This window comes from Nanorana parkeri, unplaced genomic scaffold (genome assembly GCF_000935625.1).
Source record: "Nanorana parkeri isolate BGI_ZX_2015 unplaced genomic scaffold, ASM93562v1 scaffold447, whole genome shotgun sequence".
NCBI lineage: Eukaryota > Metazoa > Chordata > Amphibia > Anura > Dicroglossidae > Nanorana > Nanorana parkeri.
The window spans coordinates 572,020-586,204 of record NW_017306715.1 but is presented as its reverse complement, the minus strand read 5'-3'; positions in this window follow the sequence as shown (position 1 = coordinate 586,204).

Here is a 14,185-nt window from a genome sequence, read left to right as displayed (position 1 = left end):
CAATTTCTTTATTCAGCTCTGGCCATTTGTAGATCTGATTAGCGAGTTACTGTCAAACATCGGAACCTTGGCACCATGGGAACATGTACCAATACCGAAAAAAAGAACAGTATTCCTTCCTACACAGAATTGTCAACTCTTACTAACAGGGCCAACACACATTGACAATATGGCTGCTGTGAGTCCACCCATTTATAGAAAGGGGGCCAGGTTTGCTTTCCTTCAAATTATTGGTTCTTGTAACTCGGCTGACCAGTAGCAAAGGCTAGCACTGCATTATAGACTGTTCTTTATTTTTGGTGTTGAGCCTACAAAATTGTTGGCCAAAAGTTTGCAATTTGCAAACTTCATGAGTCCCAGGGATTTGCCATAAATTCTTTACCTTATACGTAGTCATCAGTCTGCAACATGAAGTGCTGTTACGTATGGATCTCAGGTCAGAAACTTTACAACATATTCACAAAAAAGTATTTGCTTACAGGACAAGTTCACCTATTCACTAAAAAGTAAAAATGTAACTTACTGACAACACCCCCCTCTCCCCCCTGGTATGCACTGTGCTTAGCTACCATAACCACTATCATTGGTCAGCACAACCATGTGACCTCCTTACCAATGAGAATTTCTTCTGAGCCTTCTTTTTTCTAGTCACATGGCCACACTGACTAATGACTGCTCTCCATTGCCAGGATTATTATTATTAATATTATTATTATAATACAGTATTTATATAGTGCTAACAGTTTGCGCAGCGTTTTACAATATGAGGAGGATGTTACAGTTACAATAGAAATCAAGACACGATGGTACAGAGGGCCCTGTCTGTAAGAGCTTATAGATTATGTTGCTACATTGTTAAACTGTTAATCAAAATGCCCATGTTATATCTACAAACATCGTTATTATACTGCATATTACTTACATTTGCATTGACAACACTTTCCCCACTCCCTGGTCCCTGCTGTGCATAGCTAACATAATCTCCATCTCTACTGGCGCATTAAAGTTGCATGCACCAATAGAGATGGTGATAATGTTAGCTAAGCACAGCAGAGACCAAGTGGGAAAGTGTTGTCAGTTAGTTTACCTTTTCATCTTTTGTCGTTTAAGGAAAATCAAAAATTTTATGAATCAATGATTCTCCTGATTCAATCATTTCTAATTATTGGTAATATGTAGAGAATAATTTACATAAACATATTAACATGTGGCTGCATTGTCTGGTTATTGGCTGCTTACTGTTATTGGCTTTTATTTGTATTATTGTTACTATCCAATATTTTTCTTTGAGTTTTTGTACATGAAGTTAAAATGAATAGATTAAATGCGTGGAAAACCTGAAAAATGTGACATGTCTGCTCAATATACAGTATATTACTGCTATAGTAATGGAATTTCCTTTTTCCCCTCATGTTTTACAAATACATTTTTTTACTGTTTATATGTCCAGTACACAATAGCTAGACTTGTCATTAGCATATATTCAATGTTCAAGTAGTAAGATCTTCTAAAAGCATGCTAAATATTGTATTATTATATTTATATTTTTTAAAGTACATAAAAGTAAGAATAAAATAAAAGAAACAAACATTTAAACAAATGATTACAAAATGTGGTTACAACTATGGATGAACATAATGATTTTGGCAAAATTGAAAATTGATCATCTGCACAATGTGTTTTATTTAGCCGGTGTAGTCAAGGCAGTTTTTTTTTTTCACATAGGAGCATATTTATAAAGCAGTAAATCAGACGTTTGCTAGACACTCGCTGCAGGTGAATCTTCCATGTGTTTTGCTAAACACATTAAGATATCTGTTTCACCAGTGGAACTGCATGTTCATTCATTCTGTGTGAATTAACAAGCTTTTCCAGATTAATTTTCAGGATTTTTTGCACAATGTATAAACCTGTGCTATTGTGTGAAAATCAAATGTTCTTTATGTAATTTCTCTTCTTATTGAATGTTCTTAGGTTATTTTCTCTTGGAATCAAATGTTCCTAGGCTTTTATCTCTAATGACTGAATGTTCTTATAGACAGCAGGGAAATCTATACACTACTATGTACAATAGTTAACAAGTTCTAATTACATTTGATTTAACAACACTAGAACAAACAAGATTTGGCAAATGAATGTTACATTACCCTACCAATGACAACTGAAATGTCAGAAAATAACATTTCACATATGATACATTCACGCAACAAATTTTTTTTAAATAACCGACCCCATAGAATAAAGTCAACAGTTGCTGTTAAGATGAATTACATTTCAAATTTTTACATTTCTTAGTGACTTCAGACTTTGCACCTCAAATTTCCCTGTCATGTTTAAAAACAATGGCCTTTCTAAAGCAGTTGCCCAAATGCAATGGTCCTAAAAAGCAAACCTGGGTTATGATTCCCTGACGGTTTGTCTATAACAGGAGCCTAATTACAGATTATTATTTACACAGAAAATGTAAAATAACTAGGGAATCCAGCTGCATACCATTGTTATGGCCTTGAAGGGAGACCAAACTTCTGGGGGGAATTCTTACTACTAGTGATGATCCTGGAAGACCCAAGGCACTCAAAAACACCTTTTAATGATGAAATGGTCAAATTGTTTGTGTGGTTAAAATTTCTAAATTGTTAAGAGTGTAATGTCCTCCAGCACTGGCATAAAATAACCCCCTTTAGAATGAAAGTTTACCTCACAATGAGTATGAAATTTACTATCATTATAATATTCCCTACTTACATAATTATAACCCTAGAACCTGCCTGGAATAACTGGAATTTACTTTTTGAAACCTGTTTGGACGGTTTCAATACATTTTGGATTGTATCTACTATGGCTTTGTGCGGCTGATCTTTTGGAGACTGTTTTGAACAAGTGGGAAACGCACTATTGCCTACAAGTGTGGACTGATTGCAGCTGAAGTTAGAATGAAGCGGTGAGTCTTTGGAGCTCTTCTAATACTTGGAATATCACAGAACTTGCTAGTGGCATTTTAATATACCTCAGCCACCAATTCTTCTAAGCCAGCATTATGGATTGTATAGGAGAGGTAATTTCTTTCAGGTAAATTGTGCTTGCTTTTGAAATCCGTTTTAAACATTTATGAGATCATTTTCAGTTCCTTCACAGGTGCTTCTGAACTTCTTTTAACTTGCATGTTACCGCCTTATAAGCTTCTTCATCTTCTTTCTTGCATTCCCATTTTCTTGTTTAGGGAGCAAAGACACGTGAACAAAAGCCCATGTACACAGGTTCTTGTAATGTAGCCCTGTCCCTGGTAATCTGCGTGTTTCCTCAGTCTCAAACTGTAGGTAAACAAGTTTTCTCCATCATTGTTACAGGAGTGGAAAGCCTTCTGGGCTCGTGTAGATGGCCAAATGTAGCATGCTTTGATGTGCATTTAGCTTGGATTTCAAATTAATTTGAAGCACTTCTGAGGTCTTTTCAGTTACTTTCCCAGGTGTTTCTGACCTCCATCTGATCTACATTTGACCTCCATTTAAGTTACATTAAGCTGTTTTAAGATGGTTTTGCCTATTGTTGACTTGTATAGGCAGAAAAGCAGGTCTCCAAACCAAAGCTCTTCCCAAAATCTCTAAGACAGGCAGAGCATTGTTGATGCAGCTTCCCCACTCTACACACACTGCCATGCTCACTCCCCTGTATCTTATGCTGCACTTCCTTGTCTCCTCACCACTTCAATGAGTTATAAACACACTGAAGGTGTAGGTTTCTGGAAACTAGCCCCAGAATTTTGATTTAGACGTTCTATTGTGATAAAAACACTATTGTGATTTAAAAAAATACTCTACAAGTGCAATGAGAGTTTACATTGGTTCTGATGCTAAGAAGTTTTATACAACATGATCAGGAAAAGCCAATGAGGGGAATTTATCAAAACTGGAGCAGACAAAATCTGGAGTAGCTGTGCACAGTAACCAATCAGCTTCTCTTTAAGTTTCAAATCTTAACTGAACAAACTGAAGAGAGAAGCTGATTTGTTGCCAGGGCAACTGCTCCACAGTTTGTCTGCTCCGGTTTTGATAAATTGCCCCCTGTGTGTTTGAGAAATATATATGAACCTTCTCATTATAATGTTCATATTTTAAAATTTGACAATGATAAAACAATACACCAAAAGCAATATTAATTTATTTTAGTAGATAGATTATAATACCTTTTAACCTCCAACAATAAATAATGAACAGATTGTGGCCAATAGTACCAAACGGCAATCTGATGCGAACATATAATTAAGAGCTACAAATTGGTTCAGTATTCTCCAGCAGGTATCTAAAATATTCTCTCACATAAATACCTAAAAAAATTACTACTGAATCATATAATATAAACTTTATATAAAATCAAAGGGAGAGCAACCTGAGAGTAAAGGTTGGTGGCTCATGTCCGAACAAGTAAAAAAACTATTATGTGTTCTCTTCATGTAATGTCAATAATCACATTGAATGTTTATATAATGAGCATCCAATTAATTTCACATTCATAAAGGGTGCAGCAACAGTTTGGCCATCTCCAATTCACCAAATAAATTAGTATGTTACCAAATTCAATCTGGCCGCCATCTACTGCAATCTGTTTGCAGAGAGAAATACTTGAAAGTCTGCCTAAAATGAGCTGGTAAATAGTTTCTGTTTACCAGTTTAATTTAGCAGATCTGTTTGCACTCATATGGATTAAAAATCTGTAGTGAGCATCTATTTGCTGCAGGTCAGGGGAAACGGATCCACTCATTAGTGTCACATTCCCAGCTCCCCACTGCACTCTATGGTTCCTCCTTCTGGGCACAGTATTAAATTAGGGGCTTGCATATCTAACCACTGAGTACAGCGGGGCACCACTCATCAGACACTACCGGAAGTGTTGGTCTATGCCTATGGAGATCCTTCAGCCCGCCTTTTGTTTTCACTACAATGGAGATAGGCGATGCAGGTAACAGCAGAGGAAACCATCAAATGCTTTATTTGCAGGTAGGCTTTTATTTTCTAATTTATTTTTACAGTCACTTTAAGTTCTATGATTCAAACTGTACACCCTAAATTTAAACAAATATCTGAAAATGTATGTGTCTCAAATGTAATATTTAGCAGACCACAAATGACCCCATATGTATGAGATTGCAAGACTAAAGTTAGCCATACACTAGTAGAGTTTTGTTTCTGGAACATTTGTTCAATTTTCTAATTGTTATTGAGGTCTAATTCAAGCTTGTTTTGGACTGTGGAGATGAGGAGATTCTAAGGTGCAGGATGGAAAACTTTCTTGTTTCTAATCTGGATGAACAAAAATTCCTATTGTGATTTTTCATTTTTATTTTTTTTAGTCTTTTGGTGAAACTCAGCAGACGCGTCTTTTTTCAACCAAAATATGTAGCTATGTAACATCAGGCATGTGCATATTTGCACCACAAAAGAGGGACAGGAGAAAGTGTTTCCAGAAAACCAGATCTCAAAGTAGTATGTGAACAATGCAAGAAGGCAAAATAGTAGATCATGATTGGTAAACGATGTACCTTGTATTATGTATTACATATATTTATTATTCGCCAACCTTTGAGTTTAACTGAAGTGTACCTTTAAAGTGTATAATGAATGATGCTAATCCAGGGAGGATGGGATTCATTCAGTAATGGATGATAGTTCTCCTATGTCCAGGCCTTGTGCCAAGCATCCACAGCTACGGCCCCTGATATGAAAGGGGGGCATAGATGTGAAGGAGGGACTCTGATTTGAAAGAGGGGGACGCTTATGTGAAAGGAGGGTGCTCTGATGTGAAGGGGGCTCCTAGTTTAAAGGGGGGCTTCTGATGTGACGAGGTCTGCTAATGTGAAGGATGAATTCTGATGTGAAAGAGGGGGGCTCTGATGTGAAAGTGAAGGGCTCTGATTTGAAAGAGGGGGACTTTTATGCGAAAAGGAGGGTGCTCTAAATTGAAGGGGAGGCCTTGTGTAAAGGGGGGCTCTGGTGTGAAGGAAGAACTCTGATGTGAAAGAGAAGGACTCTGATTTGAAAGAGGGGAGTTCTTATGTGAAGGAAGCTGTGAAGATGACTCCTAGTTTAAAGGGGAGCTTCTGATGTGAAAAGGGTCTCCTGATGTGAAGTAGGGACTCTTATGTGAAATGAGGATGCTCTGATGTGAAGGGAGCTCCTTTTGTAAAGGGAGCTCTGATGTTAAAAGGGGGGCTCTGGTGTGAAGAGGGCTCCTTATTCGAAGGAAGGACCCTGATGTGTGTTTTTGTGTGTGGGCTTTACTTGAAATCTATACCAGACCTCTTTCTGGGATAAGGGTCTGGTATGGATTTTTACATTTCTGTTTTTCACATTGTAGACTAGGGAGCCTTGAGATTTTGCATACTTTTTTATTCTCCTCCTCTCCATAACATTGAGAACATGGAGAGGAGGGGTTCCATAGTCCATAGGGATAGCTGGTACAATGAAACTGATAAGAATGCAGCACAGACGGAGAGCACATATGACAATCTCATTGTTAGGGTTTACATTCCTTTTTTAAGGGATGATTGCTTATGAGTGCAGTGCAAAACAAATATCAAGGTACACCTGCAATAACATTGACTTTCATTCAAGCCTGATGAAGTGAATATACAGTTCTGTGTTATTACACCGTCAGTTTAACTTAGATTTTTTTCTATGCTATGCCTGGTGAGACATAGGTTGAACGCATTGTTAGGAGAAGGTGATAGGTTCACATTCAATGCAGCTTTTAATGCACAATCTATGTTTCATAGAAGAAGATGAGTGCTTGTAGCAGACGTTGTGTACATCATATTATTTTCTGTAAATACATCATTCTGTCACATGCCATCACATTCTCCTTTCCTATCATAATTATTCAATGTGTCTGACCCTCTGTAAAGCTCAACTGTTAGTCATTAGGTGGTTGCAATGACCTGTTACATTCCTCTGGCATTTTAGTCAAGAAATATGACTTTACCCATCACACAGACTTCACTTTAATAGAGAAATGGAGACAGTCAATTTCATTGTTAATTCCACAGTAACAAGGGGGGAAATCAAGTTATTTTTATTCAGGCATTATTGTTCCTTTCCATTCCTTCTTCCAATTATTTATAACTCCTAACATCTGAGTGTTTTTCAAAGCACTTTTATATTTCTGTCCAAGTTTTGGAATGAAGCAGGTCACCTATAGTTTTCAAAGAGAGTTTTCAGAATAGTTACAAGTAGGGATGAGCTCAGGTTTGGACCAAACCCAGTCCAAACCTGAGCTCTTCTGAACCCAAAAGCTACATGGGGCCACCCACCCAATTTCACCCACCCAATTTCACTTACTGGGAATATGGAATGGAAATCCTGTTTAAGCTCCAATTCACTGTTTTCAGAGCTTACTCTCTCCCTGGCCCCTTGGAACAGCGCTGGGCCAATCACCAAGCACCAAAACCAGTCCAAACCTGAGCTCTTCCAAACCCAAAAGCTACATGGGGCCACCCACTCAATTTCACTAACTGGAAATATGGAATGGAAACCCTGTTTTAGCTTTAATTCACTCTTTTCAGAGCTTACACCGGGCCAACGGCTCTCTTCCTGGTCCCATGGAGCAGTGCTGGGCCAATCACCAAGCACCAGTGCTATCACATAGGAGGAAGGTGGAATTAGTTATTTGCTACTCCATACCCAGAAGTATAGGGTAGTTTCTTTACTCCCCGCAGCTGAGAGGAGCAGCAGGGAAGCAAAGGATTAGTGAGTATGTGATTCTGGGGAGTGGGGCATTAAAGCAAACCTGTGCTTTGTCCATACAAGGCAAGGCAACAGGTATAAAAGTGACGCTTTCCACTAAATGTTATTGTTTTATGTTAAAAAATTTGAGGGTTTAATGTCACTTTAAGGCTATATTGTGGTAAATATCAGTCATCACTGCGTACAGATTAGGGGTGAGCACAACTTAAATACTCTTCTATTCTCCATTTAGGTGCAACAGAATCATGACAATCTCCCAGTGATCCAATTTGCTTGGATGGGGTAAGAATTTCTCTCTATCGAAGGATGTTTGTAGCAATGAGGTTTAAAATCAATTTGATCCCTGATCCACAAGCATTAAAAAAAGGTCAGTTTTGAATGTTTACAGCTTTCTTCAAACATCATTGGCCTCATTTTTCAAAACATCTTTCATGAGAACGTATTGCCTCACAGCAAACAATCACATTCCAACCTCAAGCTGAAGTTGTCAGTTGGAGAATAAAAGTTTGACTATGATTGGTTGCTGTGGGGTAATACATGTATTTTTTTTATAAAAGGAAGTTTAATAAATGAGGCACATAGTACTCAATTTCTCTTTCTGCTTCAATCTTGCTATGGGACTGTGTTAAATACATGCACATTTTTTGCGTGCGTGTAATGTATTTTAAAGCAATGTTAGAAAGGGGTTTGGAATTTTTTATACAAGTATTTCTTTATTTTGGTTTAAATATGTCATATTGTGATGTATTCATCACTTACCTTTTTTGTTGTGTTCTACTATGTAATGAACTAATGACACTAACACCTGTGAGAAGAAGTGTTATTATTTTTGTTTTGTTTTGTTTTGTTTTGTTTTTGTATCAGGGTAGCACAGTGGTGTAGTGGTTAGCACTTCTGCCTTGCAGCACTGGAGGTCCTCGTTTCAAATCCCAGCCAGGTCGCTATCTCCAAGGAGTTTGCATGTTCTCCCTGTGCTTGCGTGGGTTTCCTCCAACACTCCAAAGACATGCTGGTAGGGTAATTGGCTCCTGTCTAAGTTGGCCCTCTATGTATGCACGTGAGATAGGGACCTTAGATTGTAAGCTCCTTGAGGGTAGGGACTGATGTGAATGTGCAGCTGTGTAAATTGTTGGTGCTATATAAATACCTGTAATAAATCAAATCATAAATTCTTTTTCACCCTAAAATTAACCATTTATGGTAAAGAAAATAATAAAACATATACACCCAAAAATATCTATATGATAAATAAGCTTGTAACCCTTTATGCTACCAGTGTATTTTGGGATTTCCAATCTTGCCATGTCAACAGTTTAAAAAAAATCCAGGGACCTCTCCCTGTAGCTCTACGGGGAGCGGTCCCTGGATTTTTTTTTAAATGTTGACATGGCAAGATTGGAAATCCCAAAATACACTGGTAGCATAAAGGGTTACAAGCTTATTTATCATATATATATATATATATATGTTTGGGTGTATATGTTCCTGAAATGTTATTGTAGAGGATGGGACGAGTTACTCAGCTCTGAGTAACTTGTCCCCTCCTCTACAATAACATTTCAGGAATCCACAAAAACGTTATTCCATATGTTAGTATGTTCATTAAATATACTCATTTTGCTGGAAAAATCCAGTTTTTTAAAATTCCCATGCATATGATTGGGTATTCAAAATGAACATAACTTTGCGTTCACATTCACTATGAGAGCATTCACTTTGCCGAGTCAGCATTCTCTTAGAAATATAAAACGTAAGGGTTGAGTTACTAAGGCCTCATGCACATGGCCGTAAAAAAGCAATGCAATGCATTTTTTTGTTTAGGGATCAGAACGCAGGTGTATTGTTTTCTATGGGGACATGCACACAGGTGCATAAACATGTGCTGTGTTCACATCTATAACACAAAATCGAAAAATCTCTGCCCGAGAGTATGTTTATGCACATACTTGAATACGCGCTTAAGCGTGTAAAAAAAAATCAGAAAAGGAAATTACACTGAAAACAGAGCAGGAGTAATGGAATGAGATTTTTACACATTTAACCGCATACGCATTTACGCATCTAAACATAAGCATTTTACTAACCATTTACTCTGGGAATATTTGGGGGCAGAAAAAAAACATGCGTATTTGATCAATATATTTCTTACAGCCATGTGCATGTAGACTTAAAGTTGATGTAAACCCTAACTGAATGACATGTTTGATACAGCACTATGGATCATAAACTACTGACATCATTATTTTATAAAATATCGCTGCCGTCCTTTGGATCTCAGTGCTTCTGATCTCTTGCAGCCTCCACTTCCCATCTACCTGCAAGTATTCCAGTTGCATGGCATTTCTCAAGGTGGATTTACTGACAGTTACAACAGTCAGCAAATCCTGCTTAATGTGTGTTGAACTTGAAATAGACACATATAGGCTCTATTGGAAGCCTCTGTGATAGAGTGACAATACAAGAGCACATTTGGGGCAGAGACAAAGTATTGCCACTCTAAAACAGGGAGTGCCCAAACAAAGACCTTCATAGCAGGATCACCAGGTATTATTTTACTGTACAGAATTGTCACCCTATAGCAGAAGGTGTCTGAACAAGACTTTCATTGTAGGGTCACCAGGTATTATATTAATGAAAGATGCAGATAAAATATATTGAAAATTACTTTTATAATTATATTAACATGTTAAAGGTTACAAGAGGTTTTAATGATTAGGTTTGCATCTACTTTAAAGTGCATGTAAACCCTAAAAATTCACTTTGCTCCCATTTGGTCTGTTTAATATACCCTTGGAAACATACAGGGTCATTAACTAAGCTGCCAGAGGCAGCCGAGTTAATAACCGAGTCGTAGTGAAGTGAGCCGAACGACGTTCCGCTATTCACTACAGCTCAGTACGGCTGATTTCAGCCGTACAGCCATACTTCGGCTGCACTTCGGCTGAGCCGAAGTGCAGAAGGACTTTTACTCAGCCGATCCAAAATCTGGATAGGCTGAGCCGAAGCTCTGGCAGCACACTCGCTGCCGTTCACCCCTATTCATTCACAGCAGTGAGTGAATAGCCAAATGCCACCAAACGGCATTCAGCTCGGCTATTCTACTCGGTACCTGTCATTACAACTGGGCGGAATCAGTCGTGAGATCACGGCTGGCTCTCCCCAGCTGTCATTTGCAAGATGTACGGCTGGCCGTTCGTCCCGCTTTGGTTGTCACTTTGGCTCAATCGAGCAGAAGCATATGCCTTCGGCTCGGCCGAGCCGCTCAGCCGCCTTCGGAAGCTGTGCGGGCTATATTGAATATCTCGTACAGCAGCCCTTCGGTTCGACTGAACTGAAGAGCCCACCCAACCAAAGCTAACCGAAGGATCAGCCGAAGCTACGGCTGGATCCCTCAGCAGCTTTGTGAATATACCCCATAATATATCATCTGAAGTTCAGAGCTGTCCTTTGTCATCTGGACACTTCCTGTGTCATCTCAAAGAACCCTCTTAGTTCTTATATTGTACTACAGAATGATTAGCCTTTATATTGTAGAGACCTGAGAGTGAAAGTAGTTGAGTAGCTTGGCGAAAGGCATTGGGCAAGGCTGACACCACTTAGTGTACAAAAATGCTTTATGTTGTCATCTCACAACAGAACTTATAAGCTGAGTGTATTTCTTGCAAGCCAACAGGTATTTTGTGTGCTTGACTCTGAAAGAGATAAAACATGGGAAAATGCATGTATTTCAGAGATGTTTTGCATTTTTTAAAGGCTTTAAAGCCTTGGTTCTCAACTGGTGGGTCGTGACCCAAAAGTGGGTCGCCACCCCATGTTCAGTGGGTCGCCGCATGCCTTCCTCAGCCTCCACCTTTTGCAGCACTGCCAGTTCTCGAGCCATTCAAAATATGCAGCCCGGTGCCGAGTGTCAGCTTGAGGTGGGATGGGCTGGGGCTATGGCCGCGAGGGAGCTCTGTCCATACATACAGCTTCCTCACTTGTCCTGTAGAGGTGCCTGGACCGGAGTGACATCACATTCTGGCTCCCGGAACCTCTACAGGGCACCCAAAGGGAGCTGTACAAACAATGCACATATGGATGGAGCTCCGTCACAGCACAGCAGCCCTTCACTGGACCCCAGGCTGAGGATCCACTCCAGTTCTGGTAAGGTATGGAGACTGGGTGGATCATTAAATGTCACCCCAAACACACCTCCCACCCACAGTTTGATGGCCCGCACTGAAAAGCATGGTACTGCAATGCTGTGCGTTCCATTGGACAAATGTGGGTCCTGAGGTTACACATATTCGTTCCCTTTTAAAATCAGTGATCCTCAGCCAAAGAATCCCAACTGTCCTAACCAAGACTAGAAGTCCCAACTGCCACAGCAGAGGGACTTGTTCTAAATGGAATATGAGTGTGCTGATGTGACTGCGCTTGTAGACCTTTCATACTTCCTCCTGCTTATGTAACTTCTAGCGGACCTTTACCCCCTTTGACTAATAATCACATCAGCATATAGCTCTGCATGCTGATATGAAATCATCTTACATTCATTAGCTAAACACACATATTTTTATTTTTCTTGCAATTTATTTTTTTCCACTTCCTGGTCTACTTTGGCACAAATTATGTAATCATGCCTAACCAGTGCATCCTTCGAAGGTTACATCAGCAGAGCATTGCTGGGAAATCTCATCTGTAATCTCAAGGGGTTTCTAGGAAAATCATTTTTCTCCCTTGAGATGTTGTGCAAGGTCACATGTCCTAGTCACATGTGCCAGACTTCCAGGAAGTAAAGGGCGATATAGCAATCTGCCCTTAGTAAAAGGGCTACTGTCAGAAGACTGGGGAAGAAAAGAGAAATAAGGTATGCAAAGAATACACAGCCTATAATTATCTAGAAGTATCTGTTTGTAGATTGTCATTACTAAACATTTCTAAAGGTGCCTATGTTGTTATTTTGAAGAGCTGGGTAAAGTTCCTCTTTAAAGTCCATACCGAGGTAGGGACAGGCACTGGAGGAACAATCTGCAGAAACCAGAGCATTGCACTTGTGACCCACTGATCACAATTGGAATGTTTTATTTGTAGAAGAGAAGTCACCAGCACTCCAGAGATGTGAGAATAATCAACTCAGATTTATTCATATAGCATCACATTTATATATATAATCATTATATATTATAGAAATGATTTTACATACATGTGACACTATATGAATAAATCTGAGTTGATTATTCTCACATCTCTGGCGTGCTGGTGGCTTCTCTTCTACATGTGATTTTACATGGCGCCATCTGTAACCGTCACAACAAGCACCATCCTATTGATTCGGTCGCAAGGGCTATAGGGAGTGCGGTTTGGAACTACGATTTCTGTGCAAAGCTTTACAGGCTCTAATGCAAAAAGAAAGCAATATGTGTGCATTTTTTTTTTATAGTGGACTTTGCCTTTAACTGTTCAAGTCACTGACTATTGGCTGGGAGCTGTCCATGGTGCCGCAATGCCGCACAGTTTTTACATTAATCTTTGTAATATCTAACCCCAGTGATAGTGTTCATTGATGCCAGCTTCATTATATCTGTCACTGTCTTTTCTTTGGAACTCATAGGCGGACTTTAAATGACCAGGAAAATTAGTGTAAGCTAGTACAGAACAGAAATGCTGGAGCGGAAGACAAGTTTATACCTCCAGCAATTTACGACTGTCCTGAGTCCCTTTTACTTTCCACTTATAACATTAGTCATTTTTGTAGATAGACGATTGCAGGTTCCAATGTTTGTGGAGTCATTTGTCCTGACCCCCATTGTGCCATAACCTTCATCTGAAAGGATGTGTGACCGCTTGTGTGAACGATCTCTTCAAATCCAACAAAATAATAGGCGTTATAGTCTAAACGACCCATCTGATGTGGCTCTGTTATCTTATTATCTGTCACAGAGTTGGCTGGAAATCGTTTTTGCTGCGTTCAGAGATGGTAAAAAGGTAATGGGCAAACTTTGCCGGGAGCACAACTCTTAAACTTTTAACGTCATAAATGTCCCTTACCTTAAAGGAGACCTTCTTATCTATTCCTCCTTAATGCCACAAAAAAAATTCATGAATGAAAACTGTGACACTGGGAACAAATAAACTCCCTAGTGTCAACTGGTGACAATACCCACCAGTGCTGCGGTGGTGGAAGTATCAGGCAGCTCCGGTCCACCCACACTGTGTGGAAAGAGCTTTTCTTGTTGGCTCTGGTGTTGGCAAAGCTTAGATTTGCTGCAGGCAATGCATAAAAGAAACTGTGATCTCTTAGAAAGCCCATAATAAGCTTTTTAGTCAAGTAAAGATTTACATCTAAAAAATATGGCTTCCGCAGCTGTAAAGTCGGCATTTTCTGGATAAGTGTTTACCTTTCAAAAGTAAGGTTACTAGGTGTATATACAGTATATATACAGTATATAGACATATATGCCTAAATT